The 20,576-nt window shown below is 42.8% G+C and overlaps 1 protein-coding gene across 1 annotated transcript in view; it reads left to right on the top strand.

The window, feature by feature from the left end:
• Positions 1-20,576, top strand: part of AMBRA1 (autophagy and beclin 1 regulator 1) — a gene marked incomplete in the record, with an annotated part of 1,868,076 nt that overhangs the window by 766,267 nt on the left and 1,081,233 nt on the right.

Here is a 20,576-nt window from a genome sequence, read left to right as displayed (position 1 = left end):
GTAATCTTTCATATCTGTGAGTAGAAAGCCTCGTTGTCCTGTACACTAAATGTCGTTACATTTGAGTGGCAAGTGCATGTGTACAGAAAGTTTCAGAAGCATATCTGACCTGACTATTAATACACAATGATTGTAGTAGAGCAGTATGTTCTTTTGAGGGGTTACTGCTTGTTTCAGAATTTGACAGCTGGTGGCTATTGAAAAAGAGGTTTGTCTTAAAAATAATAAATGTGAGACTGAAGGCCAAGGTGTTTGGAAATGCTCCACTGTTATCACCCTTAAAGTATTTGTGTGTGCTGTTTTGTAAGTGTTTCTTCCCTGGTGTTTTTGATGATATTTTAGCCCTTTCTGGATTCACCACAGCCAAGTATGCCTTAGTTGCCCTGTTTTCATCCTTTTACAATATCAGAGGGCTTGAACCAAGCCATAGGGTAATACAGCAGGATGGTCAGTTGAAAAAAGACTTTGAAAAGGTTGCAAAGAAGTGGCAGGTGACCTTGATCACACTGAACTTGTGTGATGTTCATGTATGAAGCAGGCAAAATGTGCTGTAGTGGGTGATAGGTGCATTCATTCATTTATCCTTAGATAATACATTTAATCCATTTCAGGAATATGAGGGAGCCAGAGGCTGTCCTATCACTCACTGGGCACTGTGCAGAGAAATTAATCTTAGGATACTATTCTGTCATAGGCTGTACATGTGCGCACACTCCTGTAGGCCATCTGGATGGTTACAGTTATACCTTCTGTAAGTTTTTGATGTGGGAAGAAGCTGTATTATATGCCAAAATCCTACCTAGATAGTTGGAGAATATTCACACTCCTAAAAGAAGGCATTCAGTTAAGAACTGAAATTGAGAACCAAACGCTGCAAGTCAGCAGTACAGTACTAATTTACTCTTTGCCACTCTGCTGCTCATAATACACTGTTGGTTATGTACATATGGTTTATAATTACATTGAGTATATTTGTGTCATTATGTCTGCTCCAGTTGGCATACAGTCCTATCTGATTTATCAGGGTACTCCTCTCTGCTGATCCCCATCGGAGCAAAATCTGCCCAAGTGCTCCTGGTTGACACTGTTGCTGGGAGATGCTTACCCCAAATATTTTCTTTGATTTACTTGTTAACTGTGTTAATTGGACTGGTACAGGGCCATTTCCTGTCACATTCCTGGCCATTGGTAAAAAGCATGTACAGGGCACTTACTTGTATTATGGATTTATAATGTCATGTGAGAAAATGTCTATACATTTCATTAGTGATTTTCTTTGGTTTAAAATGAAGGTCTAGTAGTTTTTAATGAGCTCTGTTTTATTTTAACACAATCTTCTATTTCTTAAAGTTTCTTATGTGCCTAAACTGTGCTATGCAGAACATATGTATTACAGCGAGGGAAGTCAGAGATGGTGGCATAACATCTGTGAAATTAAAAAAGTGTGCCCTTTTACATTTCTTGAAGTATGGCTGGTAAGTATATAAGGTGATATACAAGTAAAAGAAGGAGGAAGTGACTTATCAATAGCAGTTCAGTGCAGTATGATTCAAATGGGAATGCATATAGGAAAAATTTCTCTTGGGCTTAGATAATTCACCTGTAAATTCATAGGGATGTGTATGATCTCTCTAAAGAATTTGCAGTGGTACGCATCAGGAAGTTTTTTTTTTTTTTTGGAGTGTAGATCAGAAGCCGGGAAAATTGTTAATTTCTGATGTCTTATGAAAGTGTTGTGTTTGTGTCAGGGGCACATTTTAAAATATTCTTCATGTATTTGCAACATTAAAATGCTAGTCTGTTGACTAAATCTGAAAGGAATAGATTAGCTGCCGCAATAAGTGGAGAAATTGCTTGCATTTAACTTTTTTGTGAGAAACCTTGAAATTACTACAGTTAGCCATATTTTGTAACAATATGACAACAATCACTCAACTGATTAAAAGTAGATCAGTGCTCTCAGTAACAGTACAAATACCATTTTATTGTGTATACAACTTAAGAAAATAATTGAAAGCAATACTGCTGTGAAGATAACCAGTTGAGAGCTGTATGTTGTGAATACTGCTGTAAATGTGTGACGTCACCATGCAATGTTAATGTCCAGTGTGATGTTAAAGTTCTGTGTATTTTAAATGTGACCAGTCTTGGTTGTAGCTGAAAATGATCCCCAAGTCAACATACCAACATGGTTAAGGTCTTTAATTTAAAGCCTTTGAGTAGCAGAAGGGCTGTAGTCCATGGTTAAGGTCTTTAATTTAAAGCCTTTGAGTAGCAGAAGGGCTGTAGTCCATATAAAGTAGTTATAGTGAGTGTCCTAGGACAGCAGTCTCCAACCTTTTTTGGACCGGTTTCAATGCAAGACAGTGTTCCACAGACCAGCCCGCACACAAAAATAAAGCATAATAAGGTGTATAATAAATGCAACTCACCATAATACAGAATCAGTGTGATCCCTGAGCTTGTTTCCCTGCAGTTGGATGGTCCCATCTAGGGGTGATGGGAGACTGTGACACCTGAAGTGTGTTTTTTATGTCCATTCTACTCCGTAGTTTTGTTTTGGTTGCTGTCGTAGAAAACCCTGCTTCACAAAGAAAGGATGTTGAAAATGGAAACAGGATTTTCAGTGCTTATTCTAGCAACTAAGTTTATAAAAACCGTATTTAAATCTGTCCTTGTTATTTATGGCTCTGTCCAGATTTATTGTGAGAGAGGTTTAGAGGTATGTTTGAGAGGTACACAATCTTAATGGAAACCTTTTTCTGAATCTAGCAACTTTCTAAGTTTATAACAGAAATATTTAAAATCTGTCCCTATTATATGTGGCTCTTGTACCTCTCAACCGTCATATTTTTGCCTCAGAGTTTTGGTCTGTTCCGCATAAAATTTGTGGTTTCTGGATTTTTGTGGTGATTAAGTGATGACTGAAGTCGTATAATGACAGGCATTTGAGTTTGACTTCATATCCTTCAGAAAATGCATGGTAACACACGACCTTGAATTCTGTCAACTTTGAGAGCAATATTTAAAATTTTTCCTATTTGGGGGGGGGGGGGCTTTGCCCTCCTGTTATTTTTGGCTTTGTCCAGAATTTTTGTGCCCAGAGTTTGTGCGCGCTGTCCAGATTTATTGTGCGAGAGGTTTGGTCGAGATGTCTGCAGACCTCTTAACTGATGATGCTGCTGTTGCCAGGGATCACTCTCACTCTTAACTTTCTCTCTGACGTGTGTACTCACGCACGCTACACTCAGTCTGTTCTGCAGAAACACACTTTTTTTTCCATTTCATTTCTTTTTATTTTACACTTGCCAAACAGCAAAAGCACTGCATAGCGAGCATAAAATAACGGCTCCATTGATATCACTGTTTCTCACACACACACACACACACACACACACACACACACACACACACACACACACACACACATTCTCCTTTGCTTTCATACATGCATTGACTCACACATGCAGACAGAAACATAAGCACATTCACACACACATGCATACACGCATTCACTTTTTTGTTTTCACTCCTGCCTGAAAGTTTCTGTGCAGCCCAGTACCGTTCCGTGGCCCGGTGATTGTGGACCGCTGCCTAGGAGAAGCATATCTCATCCTGTGAATGATATCCAACTGGGCTTTCTCCAGGAAGAAACAGTGGAGGCAGAAGTGACGGATGACAGTTGTTTAGAGTGTTGAAGTGTTGCACGTAGAGTTGAAAGCGATTTAGGGGAGTGATATTTCAGTATTGGGATAGGGTAGTTTATTTCAAGAGATTGTCTTGTTTTACGTACTGTGAGTGTTGTATTTTGTAATTGAGCCCATGGCTTTTGATGAAATCAGCACTGGTTTCAGCTTGTTTCCTAAAGGTGTGTGTTGGATCTATCCAAATAACTAGTATTTATGTATGAGGTATTGCTTTAAATTAGGGACTTATGTGTGGGTTTCATACCAAATAATGGAAGCGTTTATTTTTTTGTATGAAGTGTAAGTTTGTTTTGTAACCATGTGCTGAAGTTTGAAGTCAAGAGTGCATGTTTCGATTTTATTGGATGGTTTGCTTGGTTTCAAAAGGTATAAATCAGCATACATGGTAAGTTGGATGTGGGGAAGTTCTGATAGTAGGTAATGAATGAAGAAGATGGTGCTAGTACTTATCCTGTGGAGCACCTGTTTTGAGCACACCCAGTTGTTACTTGGAAAATTTGATTGGTTCATTTTTAAACCACTTGCATAGCTTCTCTGAAGCTGAGATTCTAAGTTAAATAAAAAGTAGGCGATCCAGTGTTTTAAAAGTCGTCCTCATGTCTTTTCATGTCTGAAAAGATATAATTTGTAACTTTATATTACAGTTGGTGTGTTGTAAACTTTTTCTGAATCCATGCTGCATTTGGGAAATGGCCCACACTTTTAACATGTTCCAGAACTTTGATGTGCATGACTTTTTCTAATGTTTTAGTGGGGTCACAGGTTGCAAATTATTATTTGATGCCTTAGGTCTGTGATATAATTGTAACATGCGTGAGTAATGAAAAAGGATGCTTTCTACGAGGAAGAGGTTAAAGTAGATGGTAAGGGTTTTGCTATAGTGGATGATGCTATTTCAGGGAGTGATGGCAGTAGTTTAGCTGTTTAGGGAGATTGCTTGTTTTTCATTAATGTGGTAGCTGCATGAAAGTGTTGGGAGAGCTGTCCTGACATTGAAGCGGGTGGTTTATGGTAAACTGCTAATTTGGTTAGCAGCTATCAATCATTGTTTGACTGTTGGTATGAAGATGATACTTTTGTGGTAGTTAAAATTTCTTAGATTTGATTTGGTGTTAGATTATCATGTCTGAGTTGGCTAAAGTTTGAGTATAAAAAAAAAAAAAAGTGCTTGTACTTAAGGTATTTTCCTAGGTTTTGTCTACTCGGGTCTTCTCTCTTTAAAACTTGCTTCAAGTTTTTCAGTGTTGTTGACATTATTATATTGTAGGTGATCCTGTCCAGTTTATGCTTAAAGTCTGCTTGGAGTATAATCTATTTGTAGAGTGCTTGTTTTTAAGGTATGGTAGTAATTTCTGTTGGTGAAATGTTAGAGGGAGGCATGTGTTACTTCTACTTTTTTGGTATGGTTTGCAGATGTTACATTACTGCATATCCACTTAAGGGCAATGCCATCTTTTTAAATAAATTCTGATTTTTTTTTCTGTCTTTTTGGTTAATATTAAGATTTCACTTTTCACTGTGTTCTGGCCTGTTACTTTAAAAGTCATAGGTGTTTAATATTTAATGGGAAAGGGCAACTTCATCTTTTAACCATTACTTTGTGATGGTTGCTTTGTAGGCTCTCCTGTGATTATTATAGGATACCTATGTTGCTCCCGCTCCTAATATTTGTTGGTAGCATTCTTTAAACCTTTGTTTTGTCTTAAAGGTATGTATGACAGTGTTGGTTCATTAGATTAAGGGCCTGGGGTTTACCTATTGCATAGTACTTCGAATTTTACTGCTGTAATAGTGTTCTGCAAGGTATGTTTTTTCCTTATTTTAAGAGTGCTAATGTGATGCTGGAGCTCCTACTTGTATTTAATTGCCACATACATTTAATGCACATCAGTACTACCACCATTCAGGTGGCAGTGTGGAACAAGTTTAGTGGTTTATCATTACATTGAAGGGTTACTTTGGCATGAGTCTGTTCGCCATTGAGTCCTTTCTTTTTTCTTTTGTTAGGGTGGAAGGAAATGTGACAGTTAAGGAAGTACATGTGCGCAGATGCATTTTATTAATGATGTGGCATATGTTGCTTGGTAGAGGGTCTGTTCTGTTTCATCTCTTTGTAGTGTGTGTGTTTTATTTAGGGGAATTTGGCCAGGGCACCAGGCAACTTTCCCTACTCGTTTTCAGCTGTTGCTAGGTGACATTGGAGGACTGTTTCTGGCAGTCGTCTGTTTTTGTATGTAGGATGCCTTCAAGAAGGTTTTTGAAAGAGGCAGCAATGTGTCTGAAAAAAGAAGGTTGTAGAAATAATTGTAACGGTGAGTATCTTGGAGTTAAGGGGATCTAGATGACTCCGTCCTGGAGCACGTGATAAGCAAGGAGGTGCTGGAGAAGTTGGGAGCTATGCAGTGGGCTATAACAGTTGAAAAACTTTTTTGATAAGTGTCTGCAAAGGAGTTGGCAGTGAATGAGATTAAAGTGAGTGAGAATGTGACAGAAAGGAAGGAAGCATATCCAGCTGGACTAGCTGTTTTCTGTAGCCCATCACAGGGCACCCCCTTAAACATCTGAATGATGGAGGAAAGAGATTTGATGGACAAGCATTAGTGAGAAAAAAAACTTGTGCAGCTGCTGTTGCTGGAAGAAATGAACAGAATTAAAATCATAGTGTGGTAGATATGCAGAATACCCAGGAGGGACTTATGGTCTGCATAAAACACTTGTAGGAATAGAAATCAAAGCAAATAATGAGTCATTTGTTTCTTTGACAATATTTTTTTGCTCTAGGGTTTTAGTGTAACAGATGTAGGCAACAAACTTTTTTGCGATGTGACTATTGAGAAATTTTCTTTGGCAGAAATCTTGATAAAAGTAAAGAATTTCCTTGAAAGGCTATTTTCCAGAATTTAACTGTACAATTAAAGAAGAAAATGATGGTGAAATTTAGACCTCGTAGAGTGGAAAATGAAGTGAAGTTTTTTTTCAAATTTGTCATGATGTACATCAGTTTTAAAAAAATTGTGGATGAAAGAAAAGAACTAACTAAGGCATGGGAGACTTGGGCAACAGTGAACATATAATGTTCTTCATGTTTTACTGTTGCATTCATAACTGATTGGATTTCCTTTAGTGGAAGTCCTTGATTGGCCTTACTGTCAGAGAATTTTCTCCTCTTAAAGTTGGGGGATACCCTGACCGATGTCGAGATGTCTGGATGTAAAGGAAGTCAGCTGGTGCCACACCTCCAGTTCTTTCTTGCTGTCTGAACCTGAAGCCGAATGCTAGTCAGTGCGTCGGTTGGTCCACACCTGGGGAAGATTTCTGAAGCTAACTATCCTGTTGGGGAACTTCTGATGTTCTTCGTGTTTCACTGTTGCAGTCATTACATTTGGGTTATCTGCCTGCAGGTAGTCCTCAGCCGGCCTGAATATCAAAGTCTTGGATTCCTGTGTCGGATGCTGTCTCTTCCATGATGTCATGCCGTCAGGGGTATAAAACATGCAGACAACGCCATTACATCAGTTTTCCTTGCTGTGCGGTGCCCGAAGCATAAGCAGTTTGCAAGTGCTGGTCAGTCAACTCCTGAAATTTTCGTTTTCGAGTTTCAGAACCAAAAAAGCTAAGTACCCTGTTGGGGATCCTTTTTCTTGCTCTTAACCGATGTCAGTAAAAGTTAACAATTGTATTACCTGTGGAAAGCAAATACCTCATAAATATTTTCATTCGTACTGCATTCCTTGCTTAGGCCCAGACCATGACGTCCCTTGCTGTTGGTTTTGTGCCTTATTCAACCCTAGGACTATTCGTTGTCTGTTTCTTTTTGCAGCAAATTATTTTGGTACTTGGTTTAACTATCCAGAAATGTATTCGGTAAGCCATCCCACTACCGACATTCAGAAAAACCGTAAAGGTAAAGACCGAGAGAGACCGCATAGGTCCAAAGCTGCCGACGGTGCTTCCATTAAGCTAGTCACCAGTACTCAGTGAGGCGCTTTCACAGCCCCTGATACCCGCTACTTCAGATTCGCAGGCCTCTATTGAGACCCATTCGGAGTCCGGTATGCTGCGAGATGCTTCTTTGACTGTGGAACTTGTGGGATGTCTCTACCTTGGATGGGTCCGGAGCCGCTGTGCAGGCACTGGCATCTGAGGGTGTATTCAGGCCTACTGACTTGCATTTCAAACAGACGCCATCTTCTTCTTCAAGGCCTAAAACTCGATCCACACCTAGAAAACAGACGTCCAAACCGCATGGTCAGGCCCATATGCCTAAAAAACAAATAAGAATGGCTAAAGACCTTATTACTTTAATTAGGGGAAGCCAGCCTTCATCCTCTAAGAGACCTAGAGCTGATTTTCCTTCTGATTCTTCTGATCAGGATTCTGAAATTTCTGTTTCTTCTGATTACCAGGATTTGCCCTTATCTACCTATGAGGATTCTGATGCAGAGGATTCCATTCCCTCTGCTTCCCCTCTAGAAGATTTTTCTTTTGGTGAAACCTTGCACACTCTTAGGGAGCATTTCCATTGGGAAAGCCAGGATTACTCTGACTCCAAAAAGAGGCTTAGGGAATTCTTACTCCTTCCTCAACACAGGCCTTTAGCTATCCCTCCTGTCCTGGACATTGTAGATGATTCCTTCTTAGAATCTAGCCTGGCCCCAGACACTTCACCTCCAACCCCCAGGAAGCCTGACAGGTATTAGAGTACCTGACTGTCAAGTTTCTCTTCAAGAATCCTTCTGCGGACCCAGAGACCATTTCCCAAGGACCTAAAGGCATTAAGGCTACTACTGCCAAAAACCCTACCCCCTCTGATAGAGATTCCAGGGCCTTGGATAGATGGGGTAAGAAGGGTATACACTTCTGCTAATTTGGCAATTAGGGCCTTAAACTGCCAGTTTCATATGTTTAAGTATCAGAAGCATATTATGGGACTACTTAAACAGAAAATGATTTTGATTCCTGACTGTGCTGAAAATAAAGAATTACAGGATTTAATGCATTCTGCTGAACAAGTTGGTAAACATACTTTGCAATGTGGTTTTGACTCTTTAGAAGCATCTTGCAGGGCTGCTGTCACTGGGTCTGTGCTCAGAAGGCATGCTTGGTTTAAGGAGCAGAATTTGCCAGATCATGTTAAAGCTAAATTACTGGTTCTCCCTTAAACCAAGACCGCCTGTTTGGTAACAAAGCAGAAGTCGTCCTTAAAAAGATGGAGGAAAAAGCTAAATCTATGCAAACTGTTAAAGATTTCCTGCAAGTTCAGCCTCACAGATTTAGCAGGCATTGGCCTTCTAAGAATTGGTCCTTACCTGTCTCTTCCAAGCCTTCTCAGTCCAAACCCCAAAACAGCAGACCACCTAGGCTACAGTCTCAAGGTACTCACAGGCCTAAGCAGTGGGGGGCTCCCACTTCCAAAGCTGGAAGTAGTAAGACACCCCCTGTGGGAAAATGTCACAATGACTTAACCTTAAACCTTCTAAGCCCTGCTCAACTGCCTGTTCCCTTAGGGGGAAGGATCGCCCTGCATGCAAAAAACTGGGAACTCATTACCCAGGACAAATGGGTTTTAAATATAGTTTTCCAAGGATACAGATTCCACTTTCACACCTTACCAACCCCAAACGGTTGGCCAGACCTACCCTCAAATCAGTGGGCAGAGGCTCAACAGCAGGTTCTCTTCTAAATATCAGGGTTATTCAACTTGTCCCAGCAGAGGAAAGGGGACAAGGTTTTTACTCATGACTTTTCCTGGTACCCAGAAAAGACAGCACTTGGCGTCCTATCCTGGACCTCTATATTCTAAACACCTTTTTGGTAATCCCAAAATTCAAAATGCTAACACTTCAACAGTTGCTTCCTATGCTAGGCAAAGATGCCTGGTTGGCAACCTTAGACTTGAAGCTTACCTGCACATACCAATAAGGGAATCTTGCAGGAAATAACTACGCTTCAGAGCAGGCTCCATGCACTATCAGTTCTCTACACTTTGGCTTATCTACTGCGCCCAGGTTATTCACAAAGTGTCTAGCTCCAGTCATTGCATTTTACAGCCAAAGAAATATTCAAATATGCCCATACCTGGACGATTGTCTAATTCAGGCAGAAAGTCAGGACATGCTACTAAAACATCTGGCATTTGTAAAGAAACTTCTAACCTCACTGGGGTACACAGTAAATGAAAAGAAATCTCACATTGTACCCTGCCAACAAGTTGTATTCCTGGGAGCAAGCTTGAACACAACTTTCCAGATGGCTTACCTCATGCCAGAGAAACAAGTTTGACAGCCTACTTCAAACTACTGGCCACAAAGAACCAGCTATCTGCAAGGAAAATCCTGCAAGCCCTGGGGTTCATGGCCTCTTGCATTCTACTAATTCCATATGCAAGACTGCATATGAGGAAACTAAAATGGTATCTAAAAAGCCTTTGGTGTCAACATTCTCAGGACCTGGAATCAATGATTCCTATCATTGCTTGCATAAAGACAAAGTTCCTTTGGTGGGCAGAGGCCTGCTACCACAACAAGGGGCTCCCATTCACTCTACCCGCTGCCGTCCAAACCTTAATAGCAGACGCATCAGACTATGCATGGGGGACTCACTTGGCAGGGCAGTACATTCAGGGCAAATGGAACCCAAGTCAGATGCACCTGCACATCAATCAAAAAGAAATGTTAGCTGTACAGAATTCCCTGACAGCCTTCAAGGACCACATTCTTCCAGGACAATTATTGGTAAAGACAAACACCACTGTTACGTGGTACAAGCAGGGGGGAACCCACTCATACCCTCTCTGCAGACTAGCCATGGCTCTGTGGAACACAGCCTTGAGCTATCAAGTGCACCTACAAGCTCAATTCCTGCCAGGCAAGTTAAATTCACTGGCAGATAACCTAAGCAGAAATATCATGGACCCACACGAGTGGAAACTGGAACCAAGGATATTCAACCTTTTGAGAAACAAATGGGAGAATCCAGAGATAGACCTGTTTGCCTCCCCTCAGAACTACCAATTGGACAAATTCTGCACAAGGACTTCCCACAGTCAAGCTTGGAAAGTGGATGCCCTGTCCTTCACCTGGGAAAGCCTCTCAGTTTATGCCTTACCCCCTCTGCCTCTCCTCTCGCAAGTTCTGCCAAAGATCAAGCAGGACAAACGAAGGACAATACTGATTGCACCAGACTGGCCACGCAAGCACTGGTACCCACTCTTGCACAGTACGTCACAGATGGAACCATGGCACCTGCCTCAGACCCCTTCCCTGCTGTCCCAGCAGGAGAGCCAGATTCTGCACCCTCAATGTCAAACCCTGAACCTTGCAGCCTGGCTAATTCCTTGAGCTCTCCAATAACATCCCTCAGTAAGCAGGTGCTAGATGTCATTTTGGAGGCAAGGAGGCCTAATACTAGAAAATCCTATGCTGAAAAGTGGAAAAGATACTGTTCCTTGAGCCAGACGCGGGGGGTGGGGGCACACATGACAAAAACGGTGCCCAGCTTACCGCATATTCTTAAGTACTTAACAGAGATACTCCAAAAGGGCCTTTCCTTCTCGTCAATTAAAATTCAAGCCTCTGCCGTTTCAGCTCATTATAATACTGAACCACCCCTCTTCTTTTCACCCCCTGCTACAGCAATTCCTCAGAGGGGCCAAAATTTTAAGACCACTCAGAAGAGCCCCTACTCCAGCCTGGGACCTTAACTTTTTATTGGAAAAGCTCACTCAACCTCCTTTTGAGCCAGCTGCAACTGAAGATTTGAAATTCCTTTCTTGGAAAACAGCCTTCCTTCTAGCCATCACTTCAGCAAGAAGAGTGTCTGAATTACAGGCCCTCATGGCAGTGGGGCCATTCATCATCTTCCATGCAGACAGGGTGTCCCTCAGGACCAACCCTTCCTTTATGCCCAAGTTGGTGTCTAGTGTGGCCCTTAATTAGTCCATTCATTTGCCTACTTTTTTCTCAAATCCACAAAACAAAGGAGAACGAATACTGCACTCTTCGGACGTGCACAGGCAACTTCAATTTTATTTGGACAAGACTAAGCCTCTCAAAAAATCTGAATAGCTGCTAGTTGGCTTTGCTGCAGGGACAGAGGGGAAGGCCATTTCAAAGCAAACCATTTCTAAGTGGATAGCCCATTGCATTTATTTCTGCTGTAAGCACCATGGAAAACCTTCCCATTGGGGATAAGATCACATTCCACCAGGGCTGCATCTACCTCTACAGCCTTTCTCAGAGGTGTCCCTACCAGGGACATCCTAGAAGCTGCTACTTGGAGCTCTGTACATACCTTCACCAAGCATTACCACATGCCTATTTTTTCTAAATCCAGAGCTGGTTTTGCCACTGCAGTTTTGCAGGGCTTAATAGCTGGTCCTAATGCTCTCTAACTTCTTCCTCCCCTACTTAGCTTTGGGAATAAACCCAAATGTAATGACTGGAACAGTGAAACACAAAGAACTTAGTACAGTTGTGTACAGTTACCATAAATGTAGATGTTAAGAGTGTATTCACTGTTGCAGTCCTGGTTACCCTCCATCCAGACCCCTGACTTCTCTTGGCTATACTTTTCTTCTTGTTTAGTGTATTTCAGCTTTCTGGTGTATTTGCTTTTTGTTGGAGATGTAACCTAACTTATAATTGCTTTCCATTATGGGGGCACCTAACATCTGGGGCAAGAAATACTCATGTAATGGCGTCGGCTGCATGTTTTATACCCCTGACAACCTGATGTCATGGAAGAAGAACGCAGGAATCCAAGACTTTGATATTCAGGTCGGCTGAGGGCTACGTGCAGGCAGATATCTCAAATGGAATGACTGCAACAGTGAATACACTCGAACATCTACATTTATGGTAAGTGTACCCAACTGTACTTTGTTTCTTGACTAATGTTAGAGAAAGTTAATAATGGTCTCCACTGTGGCAAGTAGATACCACACTGGGACTTTCACACCTTTTTTGTAACTTGTTTAGGCCCAGAACACAACGTACCTGTCCTTTCTGTGTTCACATTTAAAGTAGAATGATGAAACATTTTTATTTATTTATTTTTTTATTTTACATTTGTTAACCAAGAAAGCCCGACTGGATATAGGTCCATTTTCAGCAGAGGCCCGGGGAGAAAAGCACCAGACATACATAACAAGTATAAACACAGTGAAAGTATTACAGTGAATTATCACAAAATGGACATTTGTTCAACAATATATACACACATGTTCAAGATTTTCTAAAATACACACAGGAAATAGTTGGAAATTATTAGCCGAGTAGGCAGTAAGAGATTACAACTAATAATGGAAATCACATGCATTTATAGCAGTTAACATACATGGTTGAGACGAGATCATCCTTACTTTAATACTTTCCAGTAGTTGAGAGACGTACTCAGAATTCTAAACAGAGAATCAGTTTCATTCCTGTAAATACATTTTATCATTTATAGTTGATTTTTGAGTGAGGGTTAGTCAGGGTTTGTACAGGGACAAAGCCAATGCATTTTTGGGTGTTTCTTAAGAGATATTTTGAATTGGGTTAAGGAGGGAACTGTAGTAAGTTCTGCAGGAAGTAAGTTCCAGATTTTACCAGTAGAGTTGGAGAATGATGATTCACCAGCTGAATTGTTGGCTTTAATAGTTTGTACGAGCATTCTGTTGGAGAAGTGGAGAGCTTTTAGGTTACTGTAGGGGGAGATAATGTTTTTCAGTATGGGTGTACTGTCTGGTTGGTAGAGAATTTTGTAAACAACTATAAGTTGGTTATACTGAAGTTGATAGGGTAGTTTCTAGCCAGTCTAACGATTTAATATTTTGACAATGATGGGTTCTATAAGCTGATCCTTTGGCAAATCTGGCAGTATTATTGTAGCAGCTAGTAAATTCAGTGAGGTTTGATTTGCTTAGGTTTACGAAGATGGGTGAGGCATAAAGAAGGGTTGATAGCAAATGTGTGCGGGCAGTCACAGTTCTAGCAGATGGGGTTAGGAATTGTTTAATCTTGCATAAAGAGCCTAGTTTCTTAACTGTTTTAATAATTTTGTCGATGTGAGCATCAAACTTAAGGTTGTTGTCGATGATTACTCCCTGTAGTTTAGTACAAGGTTGTGGGGAAATTATGATGCCATTGTTAGATGTTCTGGTGACTGAGGTGGTAAGGAGACCTTGTGAGTGGGGGAGAAGAGTAACAGTTAAGTTTTATTTGGGTTTAATAGTAGATGGCGGCCAGTGAGCCAATTCTCTAATTTGTTGAAAGTGATTTGGGATAAAGATTGGAAGTCTGTGGGGTAGGTGGCAGAGCAGATTAGGGTGGAGTCATCTGCATACTGAATACATGTTGCATCTGGGATGACTTTGTGCAGGTCATTAATGAAGATCGAGAATAGAAGGGAGCTTAATATAGATCCCTGGGGGACTCCAAGGGTGATTGGTAAAAGGGAAGAAAGGTTATCTTTCCATAGTACAGCTTGTTATCTGCCACTTGGATAAGAATGAAACCAGCTAATTGCTAGGTTATCTATGGAGAGGGATTTTAGTCAAATACCTTGGATAGGTCTAGGAAGAGGGCTGAAGAGAGCTTGTTACAGATGTTCATCGTGCATACAGCTGCAGTCATAACAGATGGGTTCTCCTGCCGTCAGGCAGGTCCTCGGTCGGCCGAATTCCAAAGTCTAGGTCCGGTGTCGGTTGTCATCGCTTCTTCCCTGACGTCAGAGCGACAGGGGTATAAAAGAACCAGCCGATGCCATTTTCTTCAGTCTTTCTTGCTGCGCGGTGCCCGAAGCAGAAGCAGTTCGTAAGTGCCGGTTGGCCAGCTCCTGAGATTATGAAAAATTTGGAAACCGAAGTCTTCTTAAAAGCCAAGTTACCCCGTTGGGGAAACTTTTCTTGCCTCAGACCGATGTCAGACAAAGTTAATAATTGTATTTCTTGTGGGAAGCAAATACCGCATAAGGATTTCCATTCCCTCTGTATACCTTGTTTAGGCCCAGACCACGACGTCTCGGTCTGTCGCTTTTGTGCTACATTCAACAAACGCACTATTAAGCGTTGGGCGGAGTTCGTCCATCATTTTTTTGGGAAAGCATTTAACTATACTATGTCATCGGATACTCTGACTCCGGTTTTGTCTAAAAAATGCAAAGACAAGGACCGACACTCGAGGTCCGCGGCCTCTACCGACACCACGCCAAAGCCGACTACACGTGGTCCGGTTCTCAGCGGCGCCTCGCAGCCCTGATTACCGACGACATCTTTGGCGGTGTCTCCTGTACCCGAGGTCGCAGGCTTCTCGGCCCACACCCTGACTACAGATACCGAAGCCACTCTTGGCGTTGAAACACAGAATGTGGACAGGTCCACCTCCACTCAAGGTGTCTTCAGACCTTCCTCTTCTTTCTCCATCAAGGCTTTCACCAAGTCTAAAGCAATCATGCACCCTAAGAGACCAGCTACACAGGGCTCATCTCCAGGCCCCATGCCTAAGAAACAGATGCTTAAAATGGCTGAGGATTTAATTACTCTAATCAAAGGTTCTCAGCCACCTCCGGACAAAAGGCCCAGAGTGGAGGAAGATTCCCCCTCCTCTGATCAGGGCTCCATTATTTCAGAACACTCTGATGATCAGGAACAGTCTTACTCCCCTTTTGAAGACTCTGATGCAGAGGAGTCTATTCCTTCTGTATCCCCCCTGAGGATTATTCATTTGGGGAAACGTTGAATATCTTAAGGGAACACTTCCACTGGGAAGGCCAGGATTATTCAGATTCCAAGAAAAGGCTCAGGGAATTTCTTTTGCTACCCCAGCACAGGCCTCTGGCTGTACCTCCTGTCTTGGACATCCTAGATGATGTTTACTCCCCGGACTCTCTACCTCCAGCTGCAGTTAAGCCTGACAGGTACTGCAGGGTTCCAGACTCACACCAATTTCTATACAAAAGCCATGCTGCTGACCTAGAAACCATCTCACAGGGGCCCAAGGGAGTTAAGGCCTCCATTACCAAAAATCCATTGCCTTCCGAGAGAGATTCCAGATCCTTCGAAAGGTGGGGAAAAAAGGTATATACCTCTGCTACCTTATCCATGAGGGCCTTAAACTGTCAGTTTCATATGCTAAAATACCAACAGTTTCTGTTATCTCAATTGAAAAGTAAAATGTCACAACCTGAACAACCAGACTTGAAGGAGTTGCAGGATTTGATGCATAGTGCAGAACAAGTGGGTAAACCTACCTTACAATGTGGATGTCCTTCAAGGATGCATCTGCAGTCATAACAAATGTGTTGTCCTGCCTCAGGCAGCCCTTCGGTCGGCCGGATTCCAAAGTCTGGGTCTGGCCTCGGCTGATGTCGCACTTCACCCGACGTCATAGCTGCTGGGGTATAAAGGCATCAGCTGACGCCATTTTCCTCAGTCTTTCTTGCCGCGCGGTGCCCGAAGCAGAAGCTGTTCGCAAGTGCCGGTCGGTCAGATCCAGAGATTTCAGCATACCAAAGACTTCTAAAAAGCTAAGTACCCCGTTGGGGACTCTTTCTTGCCTCAGCCGATGTCAGACAAAGTAAATAATTGTTTAACTTGTGGGAAACAAATACCTCATAAGGATTTCCACTCTTACTGCCTTCCTTGCTTAGGCCCAAACCACGTCGTATCCGCTTGTTTAGCCTGTGCTTCCTTCATCCGACGGACTCTTAGACGTCGGTCGGAGTTTGCAGAAGAGTTTTTTGGCTCCACTTTTGCATATAAAATGCCATCGGAGACTCCGACTACACATTTAGCTAAAAAACGCAAAGAAAAGGACCGACACTCGCGGCCCGCGGTTTCGGCTGAAACCACGGTTAGGCCTACCGCGAGTGTCTAGGTTTCGGCTGAAACCGAGACCTCGGTTCTCCCTTCGGCCGAAAGCATGCCTCCGATAACCGAGGCCACACAGGCCATGGCTGAGTCGGCTACAGAAATTCCTGCTGAAGTAGCAGGCACACAAGAGTTGTCTGACACTATTCCGTTGGACATCTCTACTCCTGCACGTGGGGCAGCTAGACCCCCTGTTTCTATGTCTATCAAGGCCTTTTCCAGGGCTAAAGCAGCCAAACTTTCCAAGGCCTTAACTTCAAAAGCTCCCTCTCACAGGCCTACCTCAAGTTCCCAGATTCTCAGCCTTGCTGAGGACCTTATTTCTCTGATCAGGGGAACCCATCCTCACCCAGACAGGGCCTCACAACCCCCTCCTGAAAAGAGGCCTAGGACTGAACCCCCTGAACCTTTGTCCTCTGACTACTCCTCGGGTGGTTCAGATGTATCGGACCATCAGGAAGGCCCGTACTCACCTTATGAGGATTCTGATGCAGAAGACTCCATTCCTTCTGCCTCACCTCCAGAAGAATTTTCTTTTGGGAAAACCCTACACTCAATGAGGGAACACTTCCAATGGCAGGGTCAGGATTTTTCTGATTCTAGGAAAAGGCTAAGGACTTTTCTACGCTTACCACAGCATAGGCCTTTAGCCATTCCACCTGTACTATCAGTTGTTGATGATGCATACAATGATGCCAGTACTGCCCCTGATTCTCTTCCCCCGGCCCCTGCAAAGCCTGACAGATACTACAGGGTCCCGGATTCTCACTACCACTTGTATAAGGCTCATGCTGCAGACCCAGAAACCATTTCTCAGGGCCCTAAAGGTGTTGCAGCTGCCTCTGCCAAAAACCCACTACCATCTGAAAGAGAATCTAGAGTATTAGAGAGATGGGGTAAAAAGGTTTATACATCTGCTACTCTTTCTGCCAGGGCTTTAAACTGTCTATTTCACATGATACAGTACCAGGAATTTTTGTTAGATCAGCTGAATAAAAAGCTGGCCTCTCCTGAACCTTTAGACCGTAAGTCCCTTCAGGATTTGGTACACAATTCTCAGCAGGTCAGTAATCATTTCTTAAAATGTGGCTATGATGCACTGGAGGCTTCATTTAGATCAGCTATGACTGGAGCAGTGATTCGAAGGCATGCCTGGTTAAAAGAACAATCCTTACCAGACCATGTTAAGTCTAAACTCCTGGATGCCCCTATGGAGAAACAAAGTTTGTTTGGCTCCCCTGCACAGGAGGTTCTAAAGAAAGTGGAAGAAAAAGCAAAATCTGTCCAAACAGTCAAGGATTTTTGCAGGTCCAACCTCCGAGGTTTAGCAGAAATTGGCCTTCAAAGAATTGGTCCTTTCCAGACACCTCCAGAGCACAGAGAGGCAGAAATAGGCCCAAGAGGCAGAGGTCAATCTAGGGGTGCCTACAGGGGTCGTCAGTGGCAACCTGCCAACCAAAGAAGTGCCGCCACAGCTGCGACTGCAACCACTTCTACAGGACAGACACAATGACTTGGCTCTGATTCCGCCTACCAGGGAACAACTGGAAGCACCCTTGGCGGAAAGCTAGCCTTATTCTCAAGAAATTGGCATTGTATTACAGGAGACAAATGGACTTTACAAACAATAGACAAGGGCTACAGGTTTCACTTCCACACTCTACCAAAAAAGAGAGGAATGCCAAACCTTCCACCAAGCCAGAAATCAGAGGCTCTAAAACAAATCATCAGTTTACTAAGGATGAGAGCAATAGAAAAGGTACCATCTATGGAACAAGGCCAAGGATTTTACTCCAGACTATTCCTTGTACCAAGAAAAGAAAATCAATGGAGGCCTATTCTCGATTTGTCCGCACTGAACACATACCTCATTGTTCCAAAATTCAAAATGCTGACCCTACAGCAACTTCTTCCCATGTTGGGCAAGGAGTCTTGGCTGGTGACTCTAGATCTCAAGGAGGCATACCTGCACGTCCCTGTACGACCAGATTGCAGAAGACACCTCAGATTTCTTGCAGGATCAGAGCATTATCAATTCTCAGCATTGCCCTTTGGCTTATCTACTGCGCCCAGAGTATTCACGAAATGCCTGGCATCAGTAATTGCTCGTTGCAGGCTTCAGGGAATTCAAATCTACCCAAACCTGGACGACTGCCTAATACAAGCGGACAACAAGACAAAATTAATAAAGGATTTGGCCAATGTCATACAACTGCTGCAAGCCTTGGGATACACAGTCAACATACAAAAATCAAGACTAGTGCCATCCCAAAGGATAACGTTTTTGGGTGCAGAACTGGACACAATAACTCAGATGGCTTTTCTCACAGAGGAAAAACAAAAGCAACTACCAGTCTATTTCATGGCATTAACAAGACAAACTCAGCTTACTGCAAGGAAAGTCCTGCAGGCCCTGGGTTACATGGCATCCTGCATAATATTGATCCCACATGCCAGGCTGCATATGAGAAAGTTACAATGGTACCTAAGGAATGTATGGTCTCAACACAGACACAGTCTAGAAGCCCAGATACCAATCATTCCATGTCTGAAAAAAAGAATTCCTGTGGTGGGCTCAGGCCTGTCAGATAAACAGAGGATTGCCTTTCCACAAACCACATCCAAGGCAGACCATCACCACGGACGCCTCAGACCTAGGCTGGGGGGCACACATGGAAGACAAGTGTATCCAAGGCCTGTGGTCACAAGACCAGCTGAATCTACACATAAATCTAAAGGAGATGCTGGCAGTGAAACATGCAATCGAGGCATTCAGACCATTCATCCAGCAAGGACACCTGCTGATAAGGACAGACAATACCACAGTCATGTGGTACATCAACAAACAGGGAGGCACACATTCATATCCTCTATGCCGGACGGCAATGGACCTGTGGAACTTGGCCCTGAATCTCAACATCCAACTGCAGGCCAGATTTGTACCAGGAAAAGAGAATTCACTAGCAGACAGCTTAAGCAGGACTACCACGGATGCTCACGAATGGATGCTGCATCCAGATATTTTCAAAACCATAACAAAGAAATGGGGAATGCCAGAGATAGACCTGTTTGCCTCCCCACACAACCACCAACTGAAGAAATTCTGCTCAAGAGTATACCACCCACTTGCCTGGAGGGTGGACTCCCTTTCTTTCAGCTGGAAGGACCTGACAGTATATGCCTTTCCACCTCTTCCTTTGATGTACAAAGTTCTACTGAAGATCAGAGAGGAACAGCCAAAGGTAATTCTGATAGCTCCAGACTGGCCAAGGCAACATTGGTACCCGCTACTGAGAAGCATGTCTCAGACGCATTCATGGCATCTACCTCTATGTCCTTTACTTCTAATGCAGAACAATTACAAAACCCTGCATCCAAACTTAAAAACACTGCAGCTAACTGCTTGGAAAATTGCATAAAACAAAACCAACTTGTTTTATCTCAGAGGGTTAAGGACATTATCCTGGAGGCTCGCAGACCCTCCACAAGGATAACATATTCAGCCAAATGGAAAAGATTCCTCATTTGGAGTGCAGAAAAGGGAGAAAATGTCACACTAGCAAACCTAGCACACATCCTGGAATACTTAGCAGAACTGTTCCACAATGGCCTCTCCTATTCTTCCATTAAGATACATGCATCAGCAATTTCAGCAGAGTACAACATGGATCCTCCTGTCTTCTCTCACCCTCTCCTCAGACAATTTTTGAGAGGGATCAAAAATGTAAAGCCTCCAAGGAAAACCACCTTTGCCTGCATGGGATCTCAATTTTGTGCTAGAAAAATTAACACTTCCCCCTTTTGAACCAGCAGCAGCAGCAGACTTACAGTTCTTATCATGGAAAACTGCCTTCCTGCTAGCAATCACTTCAGCAAGAAGGGTATCTGAGTTACAGGCATTAATGGCAGTGCAGCCTTTCCTTATCTTCCATCAGGATAGTGTGTCTCTGAGAACCAATCCTACTTTTATGCCAAAGGTGGTATCCAGGGTATCCTTGAACCAAGCCATACATTTATCT

The sequence above is a fragment of the Protopterus annectens genome, chromosome 9.part0 (genome assembly GCF_019279795.1).
Source record: "Protopterus annectens isolate FY-2018-M chromosome 9.part0, PAN1.0, whole genome shotgun sequence".
NCBI lineage: Eukaryota > Metazoa > Chordata > Ceratodontiformes > Protopteridae > Protopterus > Protopterus annectens.
Note: the sequence above shows the minus strand (reverse complement) of the source record. Positions and strands in the feature narration are given on the sequence as shown.